The sequence below is a fragment of the Pinus tabuliformis genome, chromosome 4_1 (assembly GCF_031772625.1).
Source record: "Pinus tabuliformis cultivar Carrire ecotype Pingquan chromosome 4_1, CPIR1, whole genome shotgun sequence".
Classification (NCBI taxonomy): Eukaryota; Viridiplantae; Streptophyta; class Pinopsida; order Pinales; family Pinaceae; genus Pinus; species Pinus tabuliformis.
Genome location: NC_142303.1, coordinates 996819660 through 996832744, shown reverse-complemented (window position 1 = coordinate 996832744; position 13085 = coordinate 996819660). Strand labels below are relative to the sequence as shown.

Genomic DNA, 13085 nt, shown 5'->3' with positions numbered 1-13085 from the left:
ATCCTATCTATTTGGCGTGCAAATGTTGACTACCAACTAGTACTCTCCATACATGCTGTACAAAAATATATCACAAAATATGCATCCAAATCAGAAAAAAAAAATATGAAAGCTTCCACCACATGCTACGCAAAATTGTCCTTGCTTCACCCATTGTTGACCCAGCAACATCTACATTTCAAAAATTCCTTGTAGAAACCCTCGTTGATCGTGACATTGGAGCACAAGAAACCTGCCATATGCTGCAAAAATTACCATTAACATTGTGTAGTTGATCATTCTTTTCTCTAAACGTAAGCCAAAAAATTTATATGTTCCTTCCACAAACTAACCCCACCTCCTCTACATCCCCACACATCATAGATACATATATCCAATGCCTTTATACCCTAAAATCCATATCACTTATAGAAGTATCAAGATCTTGACCATATGATCCTCGTCGCCAAACAAACAAATGGAAATTTAGACCTACAGAAGCAATTATTTGGGTCATTCCATGCTACTCCTCCATAGAATCCACAACTGAACCTTACTATGCCGACTTCTGTAGAGTTGAACTTATGCTATACAAACCCTTTCACCATATTGTACAAGATATAGGAGATTCTTCCGCAGAATTCATCAGAAATTGGCAAACATTTCGTCCATTCTACAAACCTTGGCATCAACACCCCACACTATCTGATATTGAACCTATCACAAATGATAACTCAACTGTTCATGAAGCAAATCCTCCAAACACCATGGAAATAAATGAATGGGAATTACTCTCCGAATCAGCGAAAATTTTAAGAACCCCCCCTAAATTTATAAATATAATAAATGGGCGAATCTCCATGGTATATAGGAAAAATGGAAGGCGATTTTATCAATAATATAATATGTATATATAATTTTTTGGCGAATATTTTACTCAATTATAAAATCTTGTAAGATCTTGGCGAGTCTTTCACTAAATAATAAAACTTTGTAAAGTCCTAGTGAATCTTAGCATACATTCTAGGTGAATACCATGGGTCAATACCATGTGCCATTTTTATTTTTATTAATTCTAATATTAGGGTTAATAATGGTTTTTTGCATGGTATTAATAACAATCTAGTCCATGGTATTTGTCCCATAGTATTTTGGCCATAGGTTTCACCTAAATATAACCCATTTTTTGAGTGTTGGTAAATATAAGGTGACTTATGGAGTAAATATAAAAAAATGTTTTATTTGTTTACCATACCTCTCGTTTATTTATATTTTTATTAATTTACCATACCTCTTTTACAAATATGGTATTTGGTCCATAGGATTCACTTAAATAAAACCTCTTTCTTGAGCCTTCATAAATAGAACGAGGGTTATGGACTAAATATAAAAAGAGGTTTTATTTATTTACGATACGTCTAGTTTATTTATATTTTTATTTATTTACCATACCTTTTGAGTAAGTATAAAAAGACGCTTTATTTATTTACCATAACTCCACTTTACTTATATTTTTATTTGTTTACACCCTTACATGTATATAAGGTGACTTATGGAGTAAATATAAAAAATGTTTTATTTATTTACCATACCTCTCATTTATTTATATTTTTATTAATTTACCATACCTCTTTTATAAATATGGTATTTGGCCCATAGGATTCACTTAAATAAAACCTATTCTTGAAAATGGGCGAATGGATTCACTTAAATAAAACCTATTATTGAAAATGGGCGAATGGAAGGTTGTAAGTCCTAATTTCAAGGGCTAAATTTACCTTTTTTACCCTCTCCCTTAAAATAAGGTGGGCTATTTGAGGTGATTTGTAAAAATGTACTATGATACAAAATATTCGCCCACTTAAAATTTAAAACCCCTTAATTTTGCCAAAGGGCGAACATTCGCCCCTAAAATTATCCTTGCTCCCAATTATACCCTACATATGAGCTCCTCATAAATGACCTTGACATGCTTGGCCTTCGCGGCTTTGATGACAACCATAACTGCAATCATACCACTATCCCATTAGATCTACAAAATAATGCCATACAATTCATTGAGAATAGCCACTCCATCCAGCACATTATTCGAACATGTCAACATATCACGATGACCCTTACTACATTATCTCTAATGCAAAGAAAATTTCTAAATATTATTTCTAATCATTTTGCTAAGAAGGATAGTTTAGTCACTCTTAGAATGATAATACAGTTCATTTCTCGTACAGGAAAATCCCTCCTAATCAGTTCCATCAAAGATATGCTCATAACCCTTACAAGCCCAGAACCTTCATCGATCATGCTCCTCGCCCCTATAGGCATTGCTGCCTTCAACATACAAGCATCGACAATCCATTCCGCTCTCCACTTTCTTATAAAGGATCTTACGCCCTTAGAAGGCAATGCTCTTATGAAATTCCAAGAAGAACTCAAGCATATAAGGTACATACTAATCGATGAAATAAGCTTCATTGGGCCAAAGCTTCTCAACCATATTGATGGACTTCTTCGAGAGGCATTTCCACTGCAAAGAAACACTCCTTTCGGTAGTTGTTCCATTATATTGGTTGGTGATATTCATTTACCACCCATCAAAGACATACCTCTATATGCAGGCACGAGCCACAAAAGCTCACTATGGAACACCTTCAACACAATGATCACATTAGATACAATATTTCGTCAACAAGGCAACAACAGCGCCAGGTTACTTTCAGGAACATCCTCAAGAGCATTAGAAATGCCAATCCAACAATTGATGACTACAACATACTCATGTCGCGCACAGATTCCTTTTTATCAGAAGATGAAATACATTCCTTCCATGATTCCATGCATTTATTTCCGACAAATTCTCAAACAATGGTCAATAATAAGAAAATGATAAAATCTCTAAACAGTCTGGTTGCAAGAACCATTGCTGAAGATGACAAAACATATTCTAACTTTTCCTCGGAAGATAAGCAAGTTGAGCGAATAGTGTTACCATGCAATGGCCAAAAAGTAATGTTAACTTCCAATCTTTGGGTTTCAGCCGGACTTGTCAATGGTTCTGTCGGAGAAATTGTAACCATCATTTACAAAGAATCAACTGCACCTCCACAACTTCTAACATTTGTTGTCGTAACTTTTCCAATATACATCAGGCCTCCTTGGGATGAAATAAATCCCACTCACTTGCCTGTTCCAATAATAAAAAGAAATGGACGTGCATAAATTCCACTAAAGGTGGCTTGGGCATTAACCATACATAAATATCAAGGTGTGACACTGCTAAAAGCAACAATTGACATTGGGAAAACTGAACGCCAATGTCTCGCATTCACAACAATTTCAAGAGTACCTTCTCTACAAGATCTCTGGATCTGCCCTGCATTCAGTTTTGATCATTACAATAAAATAAAGGACAACAAAAATATTGCTCGTAGAAAACATGAAGAAGAAATTTTCCATTCAATGCCACCTCTAGACAATTTGCTCCAATCCATATGTTAAAATCACCAAAAGGTTTCTTTATTTAATAAGCTCAATCTATTTCATAGCATATCTTTCATATCTTTCAACAACAATCAAATTTAATCATTATTAATAATGTTTTTAAATATTAAAATTTCATTATATTTTCTGTACAGTTGATTCTAACAGTTTCTTTCTTTTGCAACAGGACATATGGACTCAGAAACAACACAACTATATAACTATTGGGACGAAATTGAGGCATCAATACTTACATTGCAACATATACAAAACAAATTTCTTTCGTTATCGAATCCAACAATACCATTATACTGTCTCTGTCCAACTATAAAATTATTATTACAAATAAAAGCTTCCCTAAAACGCATAAACCACAACGTGACATAATGCAAAAAATATGAGCAAAATGGCAATCAATAAATATGCATCTCCAATTACGCATAAATCTCCAATGCTGTTCAGTATGCCATCATTCACCTTGCATCTTCGACTAACAATACTTTAATCCCCATGACAAAGGTAAGTTCATTTCCTTTCATTCCAATTTCATTTTAACACAACTCACATGCAAACTATTACTAATAAATTTCACAATAAATTTACATATTACAAAGTTTAAACAAATATACATTTTGCAGGTTCATTGTTGCTTCTTCAGTACTTATTTGCCTCCAACAAATTACGATGCATGTTCAAATATTGAATGACAACCACAATGTTCTTCACAAAATTATATTTCTTTTCTCACCTCATTTGTTACAATTTACTGCTTATATTTTTCAATTGTAACGTGAAAAAGGATGTTTCAAGATCAAAAGACTTTCCTTGTTACAAACATTCTACTTTCTGTAAATTATACCATATGTATATCACATGGCTTCATCTTCCACCATTACATGCAATCTTATTTATTAAATATTATTATCAATAACCTTTCCCATGTAAACTACTATTAAAGACTTTCCACAATAAAATTACATTTTCCAATATTACTTCTACAACACATTGGCCAAATAAAATTTCAACTATAAAATGACAACCATTAGGTTATTCACAATCACGTAGTATCGCTTTTTTCAACTCTTTCATTAAAAATCACTTGTATTTTTTAATAACGCCATAAATATGTAACATATGGAGAAACATGATCTCCAAATTAAAAAAAAAAAAAAAAAAAAACTTACAATATTGAACAAAAAGATATTCAGATAAACAACAACTACTTCATTGATAATGGACAACCTTTGCAAGACATTAACTATAACTCATTATCATCCACCATTGCCTTCAAGAATGTCCATTCAAATGTTGCTATTCTTCCAAACACTATTGTTACTTACAAAATATCCATATTCAAAACACACATAACTAATACTTTCAATCATAACTCAAATTGATCTACCCCTTGCTTTCAACAATGTCCATTCACAAGTCACTATTCTTCCACACACTAATTTTATTTACAATAAAACCATATTCACCATACACATAACTAACAATTTCAATTGAAACTCATTATCATCGACCCTTGCTTTTAACAATACCCATTCACATGTCTCTATTCTTCCACACTCGATGCCTTATGGCATTTCTTTTGCAACATTAAGTACAAATGCTGGTAATATCTTACGAAAAAACATTGAATATCTGAACAAATGACTCAAAAAATAGCATCTTCTATAATGACAAAAACAAATATGACTCAGAATATAACAAAACACATCCTTACGAAGTTGAAGTTGAAGAATAACACGCTTCATTATCACCATTCTCCACTGCCCTGCAGTGCTTTCGATGTATTCTAAGCCTTTACTTTCGTAGGGTTCGAAGGGAATTCTGTATTTATTTTTATTTTACAATAAAAATAAATAAATAATAACTTATGGTTCCGAGTTTTCAGGCATTAAAACACGGCGAGAAAGCAAGATTTTAATTTTAAAATCTTAAATAATAATTAAATCTTTTAAAAGACGAATGTCTTTTTGTGTTAAAATAACCACATTAATACTCTTCTTTTTAAGTTTCTTTAATGTTTTCTGTAAAATAAAGACTTAATATTTAATAAATTAATATACATGGAAGACTTAATATTTAATAGTGTTAACTTTCAAAATTCTCACTCTGACCTCACGTTTTTGCCAGAATAAAGCAGAAAGAGGAAAATTGTGTATTATGATATCCCAGTCATAACCATAACGACAAAACTATTAAAAAAAAAAAAAAGGTCAATGGCCGTCCATATAAGAAGCTTCGGCTAAAAATATAGTATTATATTATAGTTTTTGTTATTTTGTATAAAAGTGCGAATAGTAATACTATTTTTTTTAAATAAAAGACTGCAAGTAAATAAACCCTTATACGAAAAGTATATGTTATCAACTACTTTGGATGTCAATGGTTCTTTTGGATGCAGTTGGAAGTCTTTTCGGTGGGTTTTTTCGGTCAAAATCCGGCAGCAATTTATTGGAATCGCAAGTTTGATAGCTAGTTTGTGCACAATCAAAGCGTCCCAGGGGTTTTCCAGGGTGCTGAATCCAAATATGCAGTTAAAAAACCATTTAAACTGCAACAAATCAAGATTTAACCTCAATTTCTTCTGCCGGATTCCGTCACCGGAATCTCCAAAAAGTCGCATTATAGACAACTCCCTTTTGGATTATGCCACTTTGGATGCTATAAAATTTGGTACTGAGTGGATTTTCTAAAAGATATAATAATTAGCATTTGTACCAAATGTTGTAAAGGAAACGCCATAAGACATAAATTGAATTAGTCATGTAATATAAGTATAAATGGTTCCATATATCAAAATCCACAGGTCTAACAGATCTTATCTAGTACCAAGGAGATCATCATAAAACACACTTTACAACTTTGAATAGGGCTAAGACATATCACATACAAGAGTCTTCAAGCTGCAATGAACCCAAACAATAAACATTGTTTCAAAGAATCAAACATAATGTAGATACTAGACTAAGAATTGAGCACAGGTCTAACATATCTTGAGCTATGGTCAAAGGACTGCCCTTGTCCTCAGAATCATTACCAACAATGGAGATTATGGTAGTTAAGTAGAGGTAATAACCATCATCAAGGTCCACTCATTCTTCGCATTTGCAATTTCATTTTGTAGAGTAGAGCTTGACTCCTAGGGTTTTTGGGATTGTTAATACGATTTAATTTTAGTCCATGGTTGTGTTGGTTAACCAAATCTCGAAGGCCATTGTCATGGCACAGCCTTTCAAGTGTTACAATGGCTATTTCGAGTGATGGTAAGAAACCCCTCCTGCATTTTCTTGTAACCATTGTTTTATTTTTAATTCAACATTGGTTCTTAGATTATGAATAATAAAGAGTCAAATATAATGTAGATACTAGAGTAAGAATTGAGCACAGGTCTAACAAATCTTGAGCTATGGTCTATGAGCTATGGTCAAAGGACTGCCCTTGTCCTCAGAATCATTACCAATAATGGAGATTATGGTAGTTAAGTAGTGGTAATAACCATCATCAAGGTCTGCTCATTCTTTGCATTTGCAATTTCATTTTGTATAGTAGAGCTTGACTCCTAGGGTTTTTGGGATTTTTAATACGATTTAATTTTAGTTCATGGTTGTGTTGGTTAACCAGATCCTAGAGGCCATTGTCATGGCACAACATTTCAAGTGTTACAATGGCTATTTCGATTGATGGTAAGAAACCCCTCCCACCTTTTCTTGCAACCATTATTTTATTTTTAATTCAGCATTGGTTCTTAGATTATGAATAATAAATTTAATAATAAATTTTATGTTCGCATTTGCAATTTCATTTTGTAGAGTAGAGCTTGACTCTTAGGGTTATGTTACCAATCCAAAATTAAGATAAATATAAACTAATAAATATTATTCAACAAAATATTAACATTTTGATGTAAAATAATATCTAAATTTATATGATATTTTTACATAAATCTCACACTTATAACTTTACCTTTTTTTTCTTAAATTTCAATTTATAATAAGTTATATTTTAATATTTAAAATAATTATTTTTAAAAAATGTAGTAAATTAACCAAAAAAAATGTATGCAACTATGTATGGGTGGATATTATGAGATATTAAGTGTAATAAAAAGTAATTGAATGATGTTTTTGATAACTTTGGAAATTATAATAATTGTTATTTTTTATGGTAAATTAAATAATTGTTATTTTTTTTTATGGTAAATTAAATATAAAGGTTCACATCACTATTAGCTACACACAGTAAACATGCATTTGGTTTATTTAATTGTGTTAGTCCTCATGCAACTATCCACTACGAAAATGCATCAAATCCTTACCTGAAAACTTAATCGTTCAGATGTGCAACATATACCACATAAGACTTGAGTATTTCAATCGTTAATGATCTGTTTATGAACTGATCTTCCGTATAGTGGGGGACAGGTCCTTATCCAGTTGGATTTATTATCCACCCTTCTAGCTCGGATTTTAGGACTTATCTCAAGCTTGGCACGATCGGGTTGTCGTTGGCATACACTTCTCTGGACCAGCAAAGTTAATACATGTAGTGGAGCTGTCAGTGAACCTCAGGATCCTCCCCCTCATCTATGGAGGCAGTTGCCGGTCCCTGATCCAACGGTTCTGGGTTATTCTAGGTGTTTTACCCTCTACTAGGTCTAACTTCGCAGCTCATTCTACCCTTTCGTCCTTGCGTCGGCTTTTCTCTTTGTCCATGGCTATGGTGCTTGTGCTACAAGCATGCCTCCTGTTGCAGTTAGATCGTTCCGAGTGCTGCTTGAGGATTTCGCACTCAAGATAGGCAGTTCTTTTGTAATTACCTAGGTGAGGTTACTTTATTTTCTAAAATTGCTTTTGTTAATGTTAGCTCAAGCTTGATCTCAGTTTTTTTTAAGTTCTAATGTCTTTGTTTTCTTTTGTGGTTTATGCTCTGCAGGTTTGGCAAGGTCTCGTGGCTGTTGGGTATTTTTCAATGGGGAAAATACCAAAAACCAAATATCCAAACACAGAGGCGATGCTCTGTTTCTACCTTTCCAGGATCCTTTTGTGCACAGACAACTAAAAAAAATTTCACAGAGAGACAGAGTATTTCACCATAAAAAAAAATTTCTATTCATTAAAACCTGATACAAAGATTTACCACTGTAAAATCATTTTCATATTCACTGCTGTGAAAAACAACTTACTGCTGTAACAAAAGTTTACATGAGCTTACTGCTATAAAACAAAATTTACATTCACTGGTGTAAAAACAACTTAGGCTCCACCATTTTCTTTTTGCACTGCTGTGCAAAACCACACATGGTTTTTTTTTTGCTACTCCTCTATTTTACGATGGCCAACACATAAAAAAAAATTACATCACCAAAAAAAACTCACGCCCCTGTTCTTGTTTTTCTACACACTGCTGTGTGTTTTTCCTTTTACTGCTCCCTCGTATTTTTTGTGAGCACACCCTAAAAAAAACTTCCCGTGTGCCATACATTATATATTTAACACATGCCGTATATAAGAAATATAAAACATATAAAAAAAAAATTAAAACTATGCGCCCATGCTCATATTAATGGGACTCCACCAAAAATTACGTATGTGCCCATAATCATTTAAGACGGGCCTCCACCAACCTTCATAAATGCATTAAAGGCCTCAGCGTTTCCTCCACAGCGGTCAACGAAAAGACAAACATTATACAATTTGGTTTTGGGAAGCCATCGGGTCCGCGCTTCATCGCATCGCAACTTTATTCATGTTAAAGACCCCGACCCTATGACATTGCCGATAGCGATGTGCTGATGCGATATCGGCGATCGCTCATCGGCGATGTTTCATATTGCTGCCACTGACTGCCTCCGATGCTCCAACCCGCCGATATGCCGACTTGCCGATATGCCGACACGATCTGGACCGCTGATCGGCCAGATTTAACGGTTGAGATTTAAAGTGGATTCTTTATTCTGCAATTTTAAATTTTGAGTGTTTCTGCCTCCCGATCCTTGGTGAAGTGCGCGGCTATAGTCTTCATGCTGCTGCATGGCTCAACTATTGCATAGTTGAAATTATATTTTCAACAGTGGCCGCGTTAATGGAAAATCCTCCAGAGGATTTTGACCTCATCCTTATGGGGCTTGGGCCTTTGAATTTTTTCCGAGTAAGATTATATGGATCCCCTCCTGTTCTTTTGTTCGATGGAAACTCCTTCCTATTTGGGGTGTAATCTTAGCCATTTTGGCATACTGGAATCTCCTACCAGTCATAGGGGTCTGGCCGTGTTAAGCCGCACACAGTGCTCTCACGATGGGTAACTCCCCATCTTAGTTAAATGTGTTAATGGCGTTCGGAGCATGCTAGGGTTTGAATTTTGTTGAAGCCTCACCGGGAATGAAATTTGTAATTATTTAGGCAAGACTTGTTACCAGCTTGCAAGGAACCTCTATGGTTATTTTGGGTATTTCTATTATGTAAGGTTTCTTAGACTCAGTCCAAGATTATATATGAGTCTAAGATTATATATATATATATATATATGCTTATAGTTTCAATGAATTTCTTTGCTCAGATGCTCTTTGGTATTTGTATTTCCCTACCTTTGTGTCGATGAAAAGCATGATCTTATTATTTTGATATTCTCCGTAAGATTTTGTTGCTGAAGGGAAACATTACAATCTTGTTTTTCCAAAAATGTCAATATTTCTTATTCCAAGAGTTGAACTAGATTTGTTTTGCGCTATGAATGCTTTTACTTCACAAATCTCTATTATAGTTTACTACCTATTCAGTCTGACATAAATGTTAAGCGAGCTATGCTAATTTTTTAGGGTGTTCAGGGAAAATGGGGTCACTCTCGGGCTCAAACCCTCAATCTCGAGTGTTTGTTCAAAAATTAAAAAACGTGTTCGACTAATCCTTTACCTTTTTAAAATGATACGTTTATAATGATAACATTGCATTCATCACAATGGAATTTTCTCATTGCAACGGCAATGATGTAAAAAATATAAATTATGAATTATACAAATTTCTTTAACTAATCCTAATTATTTGAACATAACATAAATTACCCTAAATTGCTTTCACTCTTATGATATGAACAAAAATAAATAATGTTTTGGTTAAAAGGTCACAGAGGAGCTCAACTCTTTTACTTGGCTTGTATCATCATATTTCAATGTGTAATCAAACAAAAATTGTTTCACTGTGATGGAAACATCATGAACATACATTACTTTGAGCTATAATGTTAAATCTCGCATCGAGACCATCTTGTTTGGATTTTTCGACACTTAGAGGTGGATTGATGAAGTAAATATTGCCATAACTCACATCTTTGAACTCTTCCATGAGCTTGTCCCATTTTTCTTTGCACTACTTCCCGTTGTGCTTAATACCCTACGCCCCCAAAAGTTCAGCAAGCTCTTCCTATAGCGCCGCCCACTGAGCGGACTTGCCAAATCTCGACTCCATCTTAGCCCTAAACTTAATTAACTGCAGAACCTCCTCTCGCTTCCAATTCTTTGACCTTATGTTTGGCCCTCCACCACTGCCGCCAAAATTCGGAACAATTACACCACTGTCGTGATCAGTCTGGTCAAAACCCCTAATGGTTAGTTTGGGTTTAAATTCTTCACGACCGCAAAACCCTGGGTCGCGACCACAAAACCCTGAGTCAACATCGACGAGCTTCTTGGCTAAAACAATCATTGTGTTATTAAATAAAAACCACTGCACTCTTTCCTCCACTCGCCACTTTTCCTCCTTTTCTTGATGAATCCGCTCGTGGATTTCCTCTTTCCGGTCCATGGAATCCAGCAGATCCATGAAAAACCTCTGCTACCGACTCACCAGGCTCTCCAGGAGCTCACAAACAGCGTCCAGGTTTGTCTCTGAGAGGCTTCTGGCCATCTTTTTTTTTCGCTTCCCAGCAGGGGACCCTTCTTCCGTCATCTCGTCGTTAGTTGGAAAATTGCTAGGAGTCTCAGCGGAAACAAACTGCAAATAAAACATAATGGGTTGGGGCATTGTAGAATTACCTCTGGGAAGTTGCATGACAGTTGAAGCCATTGCAAACTGCAAATAAAACATTATGGGTTGGGGCATTGTAGAATTACCTCTAGGAAGTTGCATGACAGTTGAAGCCATTGCTACCATAGAGACTATGAACATGGCCATCAACCAATATTCATAACTACTTTTTCTTGATCGAACCACTGTGTTTTTCTTAATTGCCTAACATCGAATCGTATGGTGTACAAGAATGACACATTGGCAAAGAGGGGAGTTCATTTAAGAGGGAACGCCTTACGCCGTAATTAATACTTTCTAAAAACAAAATGATCATTGCATAAATGTCATTTATTCAAGTTATTCAACCTGGGAGTATAAGCAGGTCACATAATTTAGGTAAGAGTATAAATGCCAAAATATTTGATAGTTAGTGTAGGACACATAACTATTATTCATGATAATATATAAATTTTATGTAGGTTTGGTTTTGGTTTTTTCTTTTGTTTTTTAATTTAATATGAGGTATTGTTTTATGATTAATATATTAAAAAAGAGTTATGATATAATAGAGTAAGGTTTTTTATTTATTTGTAGAGATTGTTTTGGTAGAGTCTAAAAAGATTTAGCTATTGTTTTAGACCAAAGGTTAAATAGTAACAATAGATCAAAGGTTAAATAGTAAATAATATTAAAGATTATTATTTTTTTATTTTTATTATTTTGATATTATGTATGTATAAATGTTTTTTTTTTTAAGTTGGGAAAATTATCATATTTCAATTATTAAATCGGTACTAAGGAAAGCTATCTCTAGCGTGAATGCATGATGACTCATCACCATTATTCAAGGAAAACTATGCCATTAGTGGTCCATAAGGGCAAGCTTTCACTCTTGCTAAATTGGGAAGTTAACCTATTTTCTTATATCCAAAAAAAATGAACTCTTAGCAAAACAAAAACAATGTTAAAACATACTTCACTTCCTCATAAATAAATATTATAATAAATATATTTTCTAAAACAATAAAAATTACAAATAATTTTTTTTGTTCGGTCAAAAACTCAACATATTGTATCTATAATAAATATATTAAAAAAAAAATTACAATAAATTTAATAATTTTCCTTTTAAATGGATACTCAGCATTTTATTTTTAATGAGTATATTTTTCATAAAAATACAGTAAATTTAGTAAGTTTCCTTTTTAAAGGGATGTTGAAGCTAGGGTTCGATTCCATACTCGAAGGACATCAGACTAAATCTTCTCTTTATTATTCTCGATCGAATCTTAATTAATACAAAATGGTGCCAATATCTCTAACAAAATGGTGTAACGTTTTAATGTCAATACAATAATTGCAACAAATTATTGTCTTTGAACGTCTTTAGCGATTAATTTGACTATTATAAACTGATTTTTTATAATATAAATGTTTTTTTTTAATTATTTATTGAATTGATTTTTATTGTGGAAAATTGTAAATTAAAAGGTATATTTTGAGATAACAACATAACATAATTATGAATTAGCATAAAACATAAAATAATGTGCATAACAAACCAAAAAAATGTATGGTCAAAATTTCAATGGAATAGTTAGGAGTTTTTTAAAA

At 33.4% G+C, this 13085-nt stretch overlaps 1 pseudogene; it reads right to left on the bottom strand.

Moving 5' to 3' along the window:
* Window positions 1–9281: 9281 nt before the first annotated feature.
* LOC149179494 (uncharacterized) lies at window positions 9282–11606 on the bottom strand (annotated as a pseudogene).
* Between the last annotated feature and the right edge of the window lie 1479 nt (window positions 11607–13085).